This window comes from Urocitellus parryii, chromosome 8 (assembly GCF_045843805.1).
Source record: "Urocitellus parryii isolate mUroPar1 chromosome 8, mUroPar1.hap1, whole genome shotgun sequence".
In the NCBI taxonomy this organism is placed as follows: Eukaryota; Metazoa; Chordata; class Mammalia; order Rodentia; family Sciuridae; genus Urocitellus; species Urocitellus parryii.
This window is the reverse complement of record NC_135538.1, coordinates 132095728-132114279: the sequence shown is the minus strand read 5'-3', so window position 1 is coordinate 132114279 and position 18552 is coordinate 132095728. Positions and strand designations below refer to the sequence as shown.

Sequence of the window (18552 nt, the reverse complement as noted above, 5' to 3'; positions counted from 1 at the left end):
AAATCTTGCCAAACTTTTCATATGTAAACACCCTTTTCATCATCTTCTCAGAAGCCATCACACCAGAGCCACTTCTCCCAGTACTTTCCATTCTTATGTGCTTCTGCTCAGCCCTGACTCAAGTACTCCTAGGCCCATGTGGCCTAAGATCTTTTTAGCTTTCTCTCTCACTTCCTTCCCCTGAAACAATGCACCTTAGGCTTGTGGGCACTGGAAGCTGTCTAGTTTTTAACACACAGACAGCTCCCCTTTCCTAGACCTGGACATATATGTAACTATGAATGTCTCACATTATACTTTCCTCTCTTTGGTTTGATTCAAATCCACTTATTATTTGATTGATGGATTGAATAGTTTCCCTGCCTCTTCTGAAACCCAGAGAGGTAAAATATCACTTCTGTCTTCTCTTCAAGAACCTCACTTTTCATTAATTTGTAAATGTATTTTGATTTATTTTCCTCCATATCTATTTATTATGAGATTTATATCAGTCTGTAATAAAGATAAGTTTTAATAGTGTTTTCACCTACATTTTATTAATTTTTAAAAATAAAACAAATTTAAAAAACTTTATTTTTTGAGCAGTTTTTGGTCCCAAGTAAAATTGAGAAGAACATACAGAGAATTCCTATGGACCTTCTATCCCAGGCTCCCCCACTACCAACACTCATATTTTATATGTTAAAGTTTCTTACTTGGTTTGCTATTTCAGGGCTCTAAATGGAATTTCAGAGAAGAGACCTCTAGGGCAATAAGTAGCATATTAGTGGTTCGGACTATGGGCTCTAGAGCTAGATGTTCTGGGCTCTGATCTTCATTTGCCACTTGCTAGCTTCTGTAACCTTGGACAGGCCATTTAACTTTCTGTGCTCCAGTTTTCTTATACATAACACATAGATGATAATAATACCTACCTGATTGAGTTATTGGAAAGTTTATAGAAATATAAATGGAATGCTTTTCCCTCCTTAAAAAAAATCATTTTTTAATAGTATGTAATAGTATGGCCTTGCTAAAGAATCAGCTGGCATGACGTCAGCCTAGCTACTCTGAAACTGGCAGAGCTACCTCTTACTCCCCATACCAGCCTGGCTGCCCCCACCTCAGTATCAGGGCTTGTGTCAGAAAGTTAAACCAAGTGACTTGACCGAAGGATTAAAAAGGGGGTAATTAATAAAGTGGGAAGAAATTATAGGGAGTTGTGGAAAGGGAAGAAAAGGAGGAAGTGTCCTGCATCCTAGGTATAGGGAGAAACAGTCTTTCTCTTCACACAGACAAAAATGTCAATCAAGGGGCTGGGGATGTGGTTCAAGCAGTAGCGCGCTCGCCTGGCATGCATGTGGCCCGGGTTTGATCCTCAGCACCACATACAAACAAGGATGTTGTGTCTGCCGAAAACTAAAAAATAAATATTAAAAAATTATCTCTCTCTCTCTCTCTCTCTCTCTCTCTCTCTCTCTCTCTCTCTCTCTCTCTCTCTCTCTCTCTCTCTCTCTTAAAAAAATGTCAATCAGTCCTAGGGAAGAAAATAATGGGAAACATTCAGCAAGAATGTATTTGCTTTTAGTGTGTAAATGTGGTTGGTTAAAATGTGTATTTTCTTTCTCTCCCTCTGTTCTTTCTTTTTTTTTTTTCCCTCCTTAAAGTGTCTTTTAAAACCTTTTCTTGGGTTTGTTATTTCTCATCCTTATTTCCAATATACTTTGATAAATTTTGACATACTGAAAATTATAGGAATTACATACATACAATTATGATTACTGATACATTTAATGTTTACAAATCTAGAATATTGAAGGAGTAGTTCCTCAAACCTGAATTGCCTTTTAGTATCAATTTAGTGTATGAAAGCACAGTTTACGACAGGTCTGCTTTCCAGGAAATGGAAAATGTGAGATCTGCTCTTTGTATTTTGAAAACATTCCATTAGGTTCCACTTGTTGATGTTTTACATTTGTGCAATATCTTTTCCACATGGTGTGTAATTAATTATCCATTCTTGAATCTTTATTTGCAGAGCACCTATTTATATAACTCAATTTGTCCATCACTTGGGTATGTAGCTTTAATAGTAACATTTGTTTTTCTTGACTATTTTTGACCAGTAATATTGGGCATTAACACGTTTTATTTATTACTTTTCTTTTGAAATACTTGGAGTATTTCTAACCTTCAAATAGCTTTTCCCAATCTGTTCTCTTAGCACATTTGACATGCAACAATAGTGACTTTTGTCTTGTTAGGGAGTTGGGCCAAATTGTTTGATAAATGACAGGTGGAATATTATTTAGGGCTGTTTAGACATTGGGTTCCACAAGTGCTTTGTTTCCTCTAGATTATGCATGTTTCACACAGCCATTGTGACATCCAACTTTTTATTGAGTTTTGAACATGCCTGCAAGAGTTGGCCTTATAAAGATTTTAACTATAGTGTTAGCAGTTTCTTAAACATTTTATATACTCATTTATTAAAGTTTGATTTTAGTAGTAGTGTTATACTTCACATTTATTATGGTTGGGTTTTGTTTGTTTTCATATTGTCTTCCATTATGGAAAGTACAACCACTTTGGTTGTGGTAGTGAATATATGTGCTTTTTGTTTCCTTGGGGTTTTAGATCTTAAGAATGGAATATATGTTTTGGCCTATATTTACCTGCAAATTTAAAAAAGTACAACCAACCACCACCTTGTCATGTAAATGAACTTCTTAAGAAATTGAAGACCTTCCTTTTGCTTACTGAATATATTCAATATCAGAAATATCAAAGTATCTTTTGCAGCAGGAAGCAGAAATATCAAAGTATCTTTTACAGCAGGAAGTGATGCAAAACTTTTGGGCCAATCCCAACTGTGAAGTATATTAAAGCATTCTGCAGGGATAGTTATTATTTTTCTTCTTTTTGATAAAAAGATATTTATTTGGGCTGGGAATGTGGCTCAAGCGGTTGTGTCCACCGAAAACTGAAAAATAATAATATTAAAAAATTCTCTCTCTCTCTCTAAAAAAAAAAAGGATATTTATTTGATATTCTTTAAATTCTAGGTATGTTATGCCCAAGGGACGTAGCTTTGATGGTCACAAACAGAATTCCTGTCCTGGGCTTGGGTGCTGCTAGTTTGTATCCATGGCTTGTTAGGGCAAATGCTATGTTTATAGATCTGACCATTCAAATTCTAAACAAACAAAAATCTGGTATTAATAATAGCTGCAATTTATTAAAAGTTAAATGCTTTGTTCATGATATCTCTTAACCCTCACAAATGAGAAGGAACTATGAATATCTTTGTTTTATAGGTAAGTGAATTAAGGCTCAAAGAGATTGATTAATTTGCCTCAAATTACAGAACTGCTCCTGGGAATTTTGAAACTCCAGACTATTTTTTGCCAGTTGATCCTTTCTATTATGACTCATCTTTCAATATAGGTTCCCCCCCCCGTGGTGCTGGGGATTGAATCTAGGGCTTTGTGCATATAAAGCAAGCACTCTATCAACTGAGCTGTGTCCCCAGACCTCAATATAAGTTTTAGACTAATGCTGTTTACCATGTTTTTAAGATGAAATCAAAGCACTATAATTGAAAACTTGGTGATTTGAATTATTAACAGTTATTTTTAATTAAAAGCAAAGAGTGCTGTGTTGCTTAGTGATAAAGTGTTTGCCAAGCACGTGTGAAATATTGGGTTTGATCTTCAACACTACATGAAAACAAATAAAAATAAAGGTATTGTGTCTATCTACAACTAACTAAATAAATAGAGCAAAAAGCAAGTTTTAAAAATATCAAGAGTGTCTAGCCTTGAAAATTATACCAGTCATATTTTGAATTCAGTTTATGCATATATTTGCTAAAGAAAAATGATTTTTTCTTATTTTAGTGAAAAGTGATAATATATTTATTTGTCACAGTTTTTTGTAATCTTCACAAATATCCATGTTAGTCCAAATGATCCTAAGTATATAGCATCCTTCTTCCCTGTTTTCATCATAAGCAGCAAATATTGTAGGTCAGCAATTTAAAATCAGCACCCAGGATATTTATACTTTTGTTTTTGAATTATATGTACTTGTATAGTTATGTGAAATTTCCTAATATTTAGTTGGCCTTCCATATTTGCAGATTCTGCACCTGAGGTTGGAAAACATTTGAAAAAAATATCTGTCGTATCTGTACAGATATATAAGCACTGCTTACTAACACATTTGCATTGTATTAGGTATTGTAAGTCATTTAAAGATGATTTAAAGTGGACTGGAGGATGATTTTAAATAAGGGACTTGAGCATCCAGGAGTTTTTGTATGGAGCAGGAGTCCTGTAACCAATCTCCTGTGGATACCCAGGAATGACTATACATTTATTCAAGGGAGAAAGGGACCTGGAAGAGGGCTGCTGCACATGACATGCAGGTCACCAGGAGTGCCCCTTCCAGGTCATGGGGGAGATGTATCTCTTGAGTCCCTGGGAAGCTTCCCCTCTTGAGACCACAGATGGGAAATTGTTTCTGGGCTAGTGCAGGGAATATTGCTGGTGGTGTTTCTTTGGTTTCTTATGCTGATCTATGCATAATTGTGGTCTAGAAAATATTGAGTGAATGATTAACATATAGTTCTCAGTTTTATTTAGCTGCCAAACTTTTAGCACTAGGAAATAATCCAAGCCAACTACCTTGCAGTGGCTTAGGATTTCAGGTTTTAAAGTCAAAACTCATAGCTATAAAAACAGTTGAAAGCTTTTAATGTATTGTATGAATAAAGAATGACTTATGAGATAGAATTTAAATCAGTACACACATTTTTTTCCTCTGTCCTCGTCTCCTATTATTAAATTTGGGTCTTGGATAAACATTTATAACAATCATCTCTACAGAAGTAGGTAGTTTTAAATAATGTGAATTGGTAACCATTTAAGATCTTTAGTATGATCAATACATATAATATCACTTTCACTCTTTAGTGAAAGTGAAAGCACACCATACTTGGGTAGATTTGGGGCAAACAATCAATCTATAGCAAAATGTTTTCCTTTATATTCAAAATACCATTAAGACTTCTTATTTATAATAACTTCTTTTTTTTTCTTTTTTTATTGGTTGTTCAAAACATTACATAGTTCTTGATATATCATATTTCATACTTTGGTTCAAGTGGGTTATGAACTCCCATTTTTACCCCGTATACAGAGGCTATGAGGTTCAGGAATGCAGAGTGTGAGTAAATGAGGGTGGATGGGGAAGGCAGTGAATAAGCAATTGGTCAGTTCTGTAGAGGTCTCCAGGGCCTGTCTGCACATTTCTCCCTCTACCCCAGCTGTTAGTCATATTGACTTTCTTGCTGACTCTGGGACAGGTCAGCCATGCTTCTGCCTTAGGGCCTTCTGCACTTGGAGGCCTTCAATGGCTTGCTTCTTTCTTTGAGTTTTTTCAGAGGTCACCTTCTTAGTAAGCGGCTCCCTTACTCTCTGTGACTTGCATTCTGCCTGTACCCAGTTCCTTACTCCATAGCACTTTCTTCTACCATACCCCATACATTGTACTTATTCATGTTGTTTAATGGCCTTCTTCCCCTGCCTGAATCATGAGATCCACAAAGGCAGAAATTTTGTTTTTGCTGTACCTCCTGGAATGGATATCATGCAATGGAGTCTAGAATGGTGATGGCTCATAATAGGTACTCAGCTATATTGTTTGAATGAGTGGATGAATAGTTTTCATATAATTATAGAACTTAGAAACTAGCTTCATTTTGTTTTGCTGTTTTAAGCTGTGTTTATCCAAGACCTGAAAATAAAATTTGCTTCCTATTGTGTATTTAAGGATAAAAAGCCCACCATTATGGAGGCCCCTCCCTGGCTCTCATGGCTGTCATAGATAGTTTAAGTAGTGAGGCGCTTGCTGTGCACAACCAAGGAACAGAGACAGGCAGAGAAGTCTGGGGGGAGGATACCAGGTACTATCATCACTTGGGGAAGCTGGTGTGTAAACTAAGTTGATTTTTCACCTGTACAATGTGGGTGTTTATATCGCTAGCATTGTTTGTGTGGTTTATAGACTGACAAGAATAGATCAAGAGAAAAAATAGTGTGTGAAAGAAGGAGGCATGCTTATATTTACCTGTACATTCTCTTGTTATTTAAAAAGTATGGTTGTATTATTTTTTGGTTATATCAGCTGTAAAACTTATTTTGTAAAATTCAAAAAGTTCAAAAACTAGGCTTTAATGCCAGTACTGAAAATGGCACTTCCTATCTTCATTTTTAAAGAAGTTCCTGTTTATTACTTGTAGATTCTTTTTAGGCCAATGCCCTCTCTGAACATCTGAAATTTTTCCCCCATAGCACTTGAACAACACTTTTAGAATCTTTCTAAGCAAATTAATAAAACAGCTACAAACAAAAAAACTCAAAAAAATTATTTAGGAGTAAATATAAATGAGAGCAACAAATCTCTCCAATGAAAATTAAAAAACACTGATGAGGGGCTGGGGATGTGGCTCAAGCAGTAGCATGCTTGCCTGGCACACGCGGTCTCTAGGTTTGATCCTCAGCACCACATAAAAATAAAATAAAGATGTTGTGTTCATCGAAAACTAAAAAATAACTATTAAAAAATTCTCTCTCTCTCTCTCTCTCTCTCTCTCTCTCTCTCTCTGTCTTTAAAAAAATGATGATATATTCAGGACACATAGAACTGGAAAAATATCCTGTGTTCATGGATAGGAAAAAATATCAATGTTGTTAAAATAACCATACTCTCCCAAATGTTCTGTAGGTTCAATGAAGTTATACAAACAGACAAAACAATCCTAAATTCATATGGAACCACAAAAAACCCAGAGTAGCCAAAGGGATCCTGAATGGGATAGAGGGTTTTGTTGGAAGTATCCTAATACTTGACTTTGAAACATACTGCAAAGCTAAAACAGCTTGGTACTGTGCATTCATATAGCCAACTGAGATTTTATTGAGGTGCTAAGAACATGCAATGATGCTGGAAAAAATGAATATACATAAATGAAAGATTGAAACTTCTCCCCCTTCCTCTCCCTGAACACAAAAATCAATTGAAAATAGATCAAATATCTAAATGTTAAACCCCAGGTGGGAAGCTGGGAGGGGAATGGACGGTAGTTAAGTAAGGAGCTCTAAAACATGTAGTGGAGGATATATTCTGGTTTTTCTTTAGTGCACAGTAGGGTAACTTTTGTTAAAACAATCTATGATACATTTGAAGACATATATACTACATGAAAACATAGGCAATGGTGTAGGCAATGATTTTTCAGTTAGGATCACAAAAGTACAGGCAACAAAAGTGAAAATACAATAATTTGATTGTATCAAGATGAGAATCTCCTGTGCAGCAAAGAAAATAATGAACAAAACTGAGAGGCAACCCACAGAATGGGAGAAAATATTTGCAAACCATTCATTCAGTAAAGGGTTAATATCCAGAATACACAAGGAACTAAAAACAATCATGAAAACAAAAACCTGAATAATCCAATTTAAAAAATGGACTAAAGAAATAATCAGAAGTGTCTCAAAAGATGACACACAGCAGCCAACAAGTGTATGAAAAAACAATTTCTGTGATATGTTTAAAATTAACAAGAGCATGAAATTTCCAACACACAAAAGCAATTAATGGTTGAAGAGATAGAAATGCTTATTATCCTAATTTGATTGTGACACAATGTATATATGTATTGAATTACTCCATAAGGATGTACAAATTTTATGTCTCAATAATAAATCATTTTCTATTAACATCAATTATGAATGGGGTAATTATAAACACTATAAACAAAACTATGGAATAGCTTATAATTATTCTAATGACCAAATTCTCCCTTTTTAAATTTAAAGAAAATTCTAGTTCTGATAAATGATATATTTTCAGATATGTATAACTCTGTATTGCGTTCATAAAGAAACTCTGTACATGATGGCATGTTTAATGGACATTACTCCAGCAGCTGCAGCTGAAGCCTATTACCTTTAAAACAACTTGAACACCTGTGAATTACTCTATTCTAGTGGAGAGTCTATATTGAGGATTAGAAGATCTAGCTCTGCCTCCCAAGTGCAACTTTGATTTATATGGCAGTTATGAACACTAAATTATTTTCTTTTATTCTCTGCTTGAACTTCCAAGTATAGGCTTTGATGGTTTCTTCTCCATTCCCTGCTTCTGTCCTCCACATCCTTCACAGTGATCCTCAGTGTGGTGGATAGCAATGTTCTTGAACATCTTTGTTACCACCTTCAGAAGACTTTATTTGAAAGTTCCCATGTTCAGAATAGATCTTTCTGCCTTTAACTTTTACCTCCAGAATAAGGAAAATGAGTTAGATCTCTCTTCTATTTTACTTTTTCCCAGATATATCAGGAGAGTTACAACATGATAAGAATTATTATGACCTGTTATTCCAAGTTAAATCTTCTTAGGCTTTTCTCCAATCTTCCACAGATGTGATTTTCAGCCCTCCATACTATCCTGGTCCCTATTAATGAAAACTATTCTAGATGGATAAAGCTTTGCTTTTGGTGTGATATGCTGACAGTCCACAAGTCAGGCACAACCAATAGCCTTAAGAGGGTAGAGTGGCTGTCCTCCTTCACTTTGGAGACAGTTTCCATCTATGTATAGCCATGATGCTATCAGCTTCATTGAGTAGTTATTGTCATACTTTTGGCATTTTGAGCCTCAGTTAATCAAAGTCTGTTTATTTTCCTTTCCCTGCTTGTATACCAATGCACCTACACCATCATAATTTGTGACACTTTTTGTGTTTGTTTTGGGGGTTTGGTGTTTTATTCAGTTTATATAGTCATTGCTAATTAACAATGGGACATACAGTAAGGAATGTGTTGTGCAGCAGTTTCCTTGTGTGAATATTAGTGCTCACAAAAATGAAGATGGCTACCATATCCTTAGATGTTAAGATCTCACAGGTCCATTATTGCCTTCAACACTGTATTTGATTTCATTATATGTACTAGATGTGGACCTTGGTACCAATAGTTAATATCTGCTTCAGGGGCATTATTTCTCCTTCCAAATTACTAATCACTTATTGTAGCTTTTTATCATTGAAATACCTGAGATATTAATAAAATATTGTAGGATGAGGCTCAAGATAGTGCTGCAAGGTATAGCTCAATGTGCTGCCAGACCTGTGTTGCCTGATATGGCAGCTATGAACATGTGACTATTCACACTTATATTTTAATTAGTTGAATTCAAAGGAAATTAAAATCTAGTTTCTTAGCTGCACTAGTCACATTTAAAATACCCACTAGCTACATGTGGTTTTTGGACTGCAGCAAATTCTAATTTATAGTGTTATATTGATTTTATCTGATATTGATTTCTTAGCACTCTGAAACATAAAAGAAATAACTTTCTGTATTTTTCCATTTTTATTCCTTTAATTTGACTACAGATTATTTAAGAGACATATTTTATTTGAGGGTACCAGGCAGATTTTAATAAAAAAGATATAATTTAATTTATTTTTTGAAGAATAACTATGATTTTTAAATTGGTGGAATTGTCAATTTCTTGGGAAAATCTGATAATACAGAAAGACATACTACTAAAACTATTATGCAGATTTAATGCAATTTCAATTAAAATCCCAACATCATTCCTTATAGAACTAGAAAAAGCAATCATAAAATTCATCTGGAAAAATAAGAGACCCAGAATAGCCAAAGCAATCCTTAGCAAGAAAAGTAAAGCAGGAGGCATCATAATACCAGACCTTAAATTATACTACAAAGCTATAGTAACAACAACAACAACAACAACAATAAACATGGTATTGGCACCAAAACAGACATGTAGACCAATGGTACAAATTAGAAGATACAAAGACAAACCCATATAAATAGAGTTATCTATTAGACAAAAGTGCCAAAAACATACATTAGAGAAAAGATTTCCTCTTTAACCAATGGTGCTAGGAAAACTGTAAATCCATATGTAGCAAAATGAAATTAAACCTCTCTCTCTTACTCTGCACAAAAATCAACTCAAAGTGGATCAAAGACTTTGGCACTAGAACAGAGAACCTACGCTTAATAGAAGAAAAAGTAGGCCCAAATATTCATCATATTGGCTTAGGACCTGAGTTTCTTAACAACACTCTTAAAGCACAAGAAGTAAAATTAAGAATCAATGAATGGAATGGAAACTAAAATGTCTCTTCTCAGCAAAGTAAACAATCAATAATGTGAAGAGAGAGCCTACAGAATGGGAAAAAAATCATTACTACAAGCACCTCAGATAGAGCACTAATCTTCAGGATATATAAAGAACTCAAAAAACTTAACACCACAAAACCAAATAATACAATTAATAAATGGGCTAAGAAATTGAAACAGAGACTTTACAGAAGAAGAAATACTGTCAGCCAACATCATGGAAAAATGTTCAACATCTCTAGTAATTAGAGAAATGCAAATAAAAACTACTCTATGATTTCATCTCACTATAGTCAGAATGGCAACTCTCAAGAATACAAGCAATAATAAGTGTTGGGAAAAAAGGTACAGTCATATATTGCTGGTGGGACTTCAAATTGGTACAACCACTATGGAAAGCAGTATGGCGATTCCTTAGAAAACTTGGAATGAAACCACCATTTGACCCAGTATCCCACTCCTTGGTTTATACCCAAAGGACTTAAAATCAGCATACCATAGTGACAGAGCCACATCAATATTTTATAGCAGTTCAATTCACAATAGCTCAACTATGGAACCAACCTGGATGCTCTTCAACAGATGAATAGATTAAAAAAAAGTGGTACATGTACACAAGGGAATCTTACTTAGCCTTAAAGAAAAATGAGCCCACTGCCCCGACGGCCACCGCCCCTCCCCACCTCTCCGGGTCCCCCGCTCCCGTCGTTTCCCCCTGTCCCGGCCCTTCGCGGAGCCTCGGCCTCCAGACGCGTCCCTGCATGCACCCCTCTCCCCGCCCGGCTCCAGGTCGCCTAGCCTAAAGCGGCGTCCCACGCCTTCTCCCTCCTCCCGCGGCCATTCCTCCCGCTCTGGAGTAACAGCTACACGTGCCGGTGGGGAACGCAGACCGGACCCACAAGGACAGGTCCGGCGGACCGCTGAGGGCTAGGCCCATCCCCTCCCCCAGTGTCTGCAGGTAGGAGGGGGACTGTGAACACCAGCAGAGCGGGCCCAAAGCCTGCTGAGGGGCGGAACCGGCCCCTCCCCCAGTGCCTGCAAGCGAGGCCAACCTGCAAGCCACGGGCGGGCGGGTCAGGACCAGCAACCAGCCAAGTGACAGCAGCTACACGCGCCGGTGGGGAACGCAGACCGGACCCACAAGGACAGGTCCGGCGGACGGCTGAGGGCTAGGCCCGTCCCCTCCCCCAGTGTCTGCAGGTAGGCGGGGGACTGTGAACACCAGCAGAGCGGGCCCAAAGCCTGCTGAGGGGCGGAACCGGCCCCTCCCCCAGTGCCTGCAAGCGAGGCCAACCTGCAACCCATCGGGAGGTTAGGCCCAGCAACCTATGGAGTGACACAGGTGCCCCTGGCGCCTGCTGGGTAGGTGGACCTTTGACCGACCAGCAAAGCAGACCTAGGGCCTGCCAGCATGGTAGACGGATCACACTAATTGGAGGAGGATCACAGCCACTACCTGCCCTGCAAGGGTGATTTTTCAACTATACAAGAGCAATATAAATAAATAGAGGGGGAAAATATCAAAGACACAACAATTTCACCAAGCAGAAAGAAACGCCAGCAGTATGAAACGACAAGGAAAGAAAGGACCACAGGCAATGCAGGTCAACTCAACTTTAGAAGAGGTAATAGCTGCAACAGATGGAATGTCAGATAGAGAGCTCAGGACATACATGCTTCAGATGATCTGGAGTCTCAAGGAAGACATGAGACAGCAAAATCAGACAATGAAAGATCACATTGACAAACAAATCCAGGAAGTAAAAGATCAATTTCACAGGGAGATAGAGGTAATAAAAAACAAACAAATAGAAATACTAGAAATGCAGGAAACAATAAACCAACTTAAAAACTCAATTGAGAATACTACCAGCAGAGTGGATCACTTAGAAGATAGAACATCAGACAATGAAGACAGAGTATTTCAACTTGAAAAGAACATAGATAGCTCAGCAAGTCTACTAAGAAACCATGAGCAGAACATTCAAGAGCTATGGGATAATATCAAAAGACCAAACTTAAGAGTCATTGGGATACAGGAAGGCACAGAGCTGCAAACCAAAGGATTAAGCAATCTATTCAGTGAAATAATACAAGAAAACTTCCCCGACTTGAAGAATGAGACAGAATCCCAAATCCTAGAAGCCTACAGGACGCCGAATGTGCAAAATCATAAGAGATCCACACCTAGACACATTATAATGAAGATGTCCAACATACAGAATAAGGAGAGAATTTTAAAAGCTGCAAGAGAAAGAAAGCAGATTACCTTTAGGGGTAAACCAATCAGGATAACAGCTGATCTCTCAACACAGACTCTGAAAGCTAGAAGATCCTGGAATAACATATTTCAAACTCTGAAAGAAAATGGGTTCCAACCAAGAATCGTGTATCCGGCGAAATTAAGCTTCAGGATAGAAGATGAAATTAAAACCTTCCACGATAAACAAAAGTTAAAAGAATTCACAGCTAGAAAACCATCTCTTCAAAAAATCCTTGGCAAAACATTACAGGAAGAGGAAATGGAAAATAACATTGAAAACCAACAATGGGAGGTAGGACAGTAAAGGGGGGAAAGTAGTCAAAGAGGATAACAAATCAGGTTTAGTAACATCAATAAACAAATATGGATAGAAGAACAAACCATATCTCAATAATAACCCTAAATGTTAATGGCTTAAACTCACCAATTAAGAGACACAGGCTAGTAGAATGGATCAAAAAACAAGACCCAACAATATGCTGTCTACAGGAGACGCATTTGATAGGAAAAGATATACATAGACTGAAGGTGAAAGGTTGGGAAAAATCATATCACTCATATGGACCTCAGAAACAAGCAGGAGTGTCCATACTCATATCTAATGAAATAGATTTCAAGCCAAAGCTAATCAAAAGGGACAAAGAAGGACACTTCATACTGCTCAAGGGAACCATACACCAACAAGACATAACAATCATAAATATATATGCCCCAAATAATGGTGCAGCTGTGTTCATCAAGCAAACTCTTCTCAAGTTCAAGAGTCTAATAGACCACCATACAATAATCATGGGAGACTTCAACACACCTCTCTCACCACTGGGCAGATCTTCCAAACAAAAGTTAAATAAGGAAACTATAGAACTCAATAACACAATTAACAACCTAGACTTAATTGACATATATAGACTATACCACCCAACATCAAGTAGCTACACTTTTTTCTCAGCAGCACATGGAACCTTCTCAAAAATAGACCATATACTATGTCACAGGGCAACTTTTAGACAATACAAAGAGGTAGAGATAATACCATGCATCTTGTCTGATCATAATGGAATGAAACTGAAAATCAATGATAAAAGAAGAAAGGAAAAATCAAACATCACCTGGAGAATGAACAATAGGTTGCTGAGTGATCAATGGGTTTTAGAAGACATCAAGGAGGAAATTAAAAAATTCCTAGAGTTAAATGAAAACACAGACACAACATATCGGAATCTATGGGACACATTGAAAGCAGTTCTAAGAGGAAAATTCATTGCTTGGAGTTCATTCCTCAAAAAAAGAAAAAACCAACAAATAAATGATCTCATACTTCATCTCAAAATCCTAGAAAAAGAAGAGCAAAACAACAGCAAAAGAAGTAGAAGGCAAGAAATAATTAAAATCAGAGCTGAAATTAATGAAATTGAAACAAAAGAAACAATTGAAAAAATTGACAAAACTAAAAGCTGGTTCTTTGAAAAAATAAATAAAATTGACAGACCCTTAGCCATGCTAACGAAGAGAAGAAGAGAGAGAACCCAAATTACTAGCATACGGGATGAAAAAGGCAATATCACAACAGACACTTCAGAAATACAGAAGATAATCAGAAATTACTTTGAATCCTTATACTCCAATAAAATAGAAGATAGTGAAGGTATAGATAAATTCCTTGAGTCTTATGATCTGCCCAGATTGAGCCAGGAGGATATAGACAACCTAAACAGACCAATAACAATAGAGGAAATAGAAGAAACCATCAAAAGACTACCAACTAAGAAAAGCCCAGGACCGGATGGGTATACAGCAGAGTTTTACAAAACCTTTAAAGAGGAACTAACACCAATACTTTTCAAGCTATTTCAGGAAATAGAAAAAGAGGGAGAACTTCCAAATTCGTTCTACGAGGCCAACATCACCCTGATTCCGAAACCAGACAAAGACACTTCAAAGAAAGAAAACTACAGATCCCAGCAGCCTGCAGCAGGGCCCCGGAGATCCAGGCCAACTGATTCGCGTGGCCTGCCCTGCGGCTACAGAAGGCGTGGCGCCTCAGTGAAGCCATTAATTGGCAAGCAGGGAGGTTAGGGAAGGCCATTAGGTGGAATCCCACCAGCCAAGCCCACACGGACCCTTGGGCCGAGCACGGGTTCTCAGAAGGGGAAGGAAGCGGTACAGTCCCATCCCCCACAGCGGACACTCCACCGAGGCAGTCAGCGGCCACCATCCGGGAAAGCTGAAGGATACACCGCCACTCTCCTTCAGAGTGCAACATCAAAACAGGTCGGTGTCATTCAGCTCACCCCCCAGACAGCGGGAATTCGCATAAAATCTCTCCTAGGCTTGCCGGGAGAGGGAGTATCAAGCTGAGCCTCCACAAAGACTAGGGGGAAACCAGAGACACCTGACCTCCAACCCCTCCTCCCAGTAGCAGCCAAAAGGAAACCTGGCTAGCCAGCGCTGGGGGAGGGGCAAGCAGAAAAAATCAAAGTGATAGAGTGCCAGGGATCCCAGCAGCCTGCAGCAGGGCCCCGGAGATCCAGGCCAACTGATTCGCGTGGCCTGCCCTGCGGTGACAGAAGGAGTGGCGCCTCAGTGAAGCCATTAATTAACAAGCAGGGTGGTAAGGGAAGGCCATTAGGTGGAATCCCACCAGCCAAGCCCACACGGACCCTTGGGCCGAGCACGGGATCTCAGAAGGGGAAGGAAGCGGTACAGTCCCATCCCCCACAGCGGACACTCCACCGAGGCAGTCAGCGGACACCATCCGGGAAAGCTGAAGGATACACCGCCACTCTCCTTCAGAGTGCAACATAAAAACAGCGGACACTCCATCCAGGCAGTCAGCGGCCACCATCCGGGAAAGCTGAAGAATACACCACCACTCTCCAACAGCTTGCAACATCAAAACAGCCAGCAGCAGGACCCCGGAGATCCAGGCCAACTGATTCGCGCGGCCTGCCCCGCAGCTACAGAAGGCGTGGCGCCTCAGAGAAGCCATTAATTAGCAAGCAGGGAGGTTAGGGACTGCCATTAGGTGGAATCCAGCCAGCCAAGCCCACCGCCCACGCCCGGAACAGGCCCAGCGACCTGCCAGCATTGTAGTCACGATACCCCAATTGGAATAGGGACAGAGCAGAGCCGCCTTCCACTCCCGGAACAGGCCCAGAGAGCCGCCAGCGTGGTAGACACGTCACCCCAATTGGAGTAGGGGCACAGCCGCCGCCCGCACCTGCAAGGGAGACTTTTCAAGTATACAAGAGCAACATAAATAAATAGGGGGTAAATTTCAAAACACAACAGTTGCACTAAGCAGAAAGAAACGCGAGCAGTATGAAAAGACAAGGAAAGAAAGGACCACAAGCAATGCAGGTCAACTCAACTTTAGAAGAGGTAATAGCTGCAACAGATGGAATATCAGATAAAGATTTCAGGATATATATGCTTCAGATGATCTGGAGTCTCAAGGAAGATATGAGACAGCAAAATCAGACAATGAAAGATCACATTGACAAACAAATCCAGGAAGTAAAAGATCAATTTCACAGGGAGATAGAGGTAAGAAAAAACAAACAAATTGAAATTCTAGAAATGCAGGAAACAATAAACCAACTTAAAAACTCAATTGAGAATACTACCAGCAGAGTAGATCACTTAGAAGAGAGAACATCAGACAATGAAGACAAAGTATTTCAACTGGAAAAGAACATAGACAGCTCAGCAAGTCTGCTAAGAAACCATGAGCAGAACATCCAAGAATTATGGGACAATATCAAAAGACCAAATTTAAGAGTCATTGGGATACAGGAAGGCATAGAGCTCCATTCCAAAGGAATAAACAGTCTATTCAGTGAAATAATACAAGAAAACTTCCCAGAATTGAAGATTGAGACAGAATCCCAAATCCTAGAAGCCTACAGGACGCCGAATGTGCAAAATCATAAGAGATCCACACCTAGACACATTATAATGAAGATGTCCAACATACAGAATAAGGAGAGAATTTTAAAAGCTGCAAGAGAAAGAAAGCAGATTACATTTAGGGGTAAACCAATCAGGATAACAGCTGATCTCTCAACACAGACTCTGAAAGCTAGAAGATCCTGGAATAACATATTTCAAACACTGAAAGACAATGGGCTCCAACCAAGAATTGTGTATCCGGCGAAATTAAGCTTCAGGTTAGAATATGAAATTAAAACCTTCCACAATAAACAAAAGTTAAAAGAATTCACAGCTAGAAAACCATCTCTTCAAAAAATCCTTGGCAAAACATTACAGGAAGAGGAAATGGAAAATAACATTGAAAACCAACAATGGGAGGTAGGACAGTAAAGGGGGGAAAGGAGTCAAAGAGGATAACAAATCAGGTTTAGTAACATCAATAAACAAATATGGATAGAAGAACAAACCATATCTCAATAATAACCCTAAATGTTAATGGCTTAAACTCACCAATTAAGAGACACAGGCTAGTAGAATGGATCAAAAAACAAGAGGGAGAACTTCCAAATTCATTCTACGAGGCCAACATCACCCTGATTCCGAAACCAGACAAAGACACATCAAAGAAGGAAAACTACAGACCAATATCTCTAATGAACCTTGACGCAAAAATCCTCAATAAAATTCTGGCGAATTGGATTCAAATACATATCAAAAAAATTATACATCATGATCAAGTAGGATTCATCCCTGGGATGCAAGGTTGGTTTAATATACGGAAATCAATAAATGTTATTCACCACATCAATAGACTTAAAAATAAGAACCATATGATCATCTCAATAGATGCAGAAAAAGCATTCAACAAAGTACAGCATCCCTTTATGTTCAAAACGCTAGAAAAATTAGGGATAACAGGATCATACCTCAACATTGTAAAAGCAATCTATGATAAGCCACAGGCCAGCATCATTCTGAATGGAGAAAAATTGAAGGCATTCCCTCTAAGATCTGGTACAAGACAGGGATGCCCTCTCTCACCACTTCTGTTCAACATAGTCCTCGAAACACTGGCCAGAGCAATTAGGCAGACGAAAGAAATTCAAGGCATAAAAATAGGAAAAGAAGAACTTAAATTATCACTATTTGCAGATGATATGATTCTATACCTAGCAGACCCAAAAGGGTCTACAAAGAAGCTATTAGAGCTAATAAATGAATTCAGCAAAGTGGCAGGATATAAGATCAACACGCATAAATCAAAGGCATTCCTGTATATCAGCGACAAATCCTCTGAAACGGAAATGAGGACAACTACTCCATTCACAATATCCCCCCAAAAAATAAAATACTTGGGAATCAACCTAACAAAAGAGGTGAAAGATTTATACAATGAAAATTACAGAACCCTAAAGAAAGACATAGAAGAAGACCTTAGAAGATGGAAAAATATACCCTGCTCATGGATAGGCAGAACTAACATCATCAAAATGGCGATATTACCAAAAGTCCTATATAAGTTCAATGCAATGCCAATCAAAATCCCAACAGCATATCTTGTAGAAATCGATAAAAGAATCATGAAATTCATATGGAATAATAAAAGACCCAGAATAGCAAAAACAATACTAAGCAGGAAGTGTGAATCAGGCGGTATAGCGATACCAGACTTCAAACTATACTACAGAGCAATAGTAACAAAAACAGCATGGTACTGGTACCAAAACAGGCGGGTGGACCAATGGTACAGAATAGAGGACACAGTAACCAATCCACAAAACTACAACTATCTTATTTTTGATAAAGGGGCTAAAAGCATGCAATGGAGGAAGGATAGCATCTTCAACAAATGGTGCTGGGAAAACTGGAAATCCATTTGCACCAAAATGAATCTGAATCCCTATCTCTCGCCGTGCACAAAAGTTAACTCAAAATGGATCAAGGAGCTTGATATTAAATCAGAGACACGGCATCTGATAGAAGAAAAAGTTGGTTATGATCTACACGCTGTGGGATCGGGCTCCAAATTCCTCAATAGGACACCCATAGCGCTAGAGTTAACAAATAGAATCAACAAATGGGACTTACTCAAACTAAAAAGTTTTTTCTCAGCAAAAGAAACAATAAGAGAGATAAACAGGGAGCCTA

General features: G+C 38.4%; 1 protein-coding gene and 1 pseudogene across 1 annotated transcript in view; one reads left to right on the top strand and one right to left on the bottom strand.

The window, feature by feature from the left end:
- The window catches only part of Gmds (GDP-mannose 4,6-dehydratase), a 632956-nt gene that overhangs the window by 173584 nt on the left and 440820 nt on the right, over window positions 1-18552 (top strand). The window lies entirely within an intron of this gene.
- The window catches only part of LOC113189884 (chondroitin sulfate N-acetylgalactosaminyltransferase 2 pseudogene), a 30308-nt pseudogene that overhangs the window by 6931 nt on the left and 4825 nt on the right, over window positions 1-18552 (bottom strand).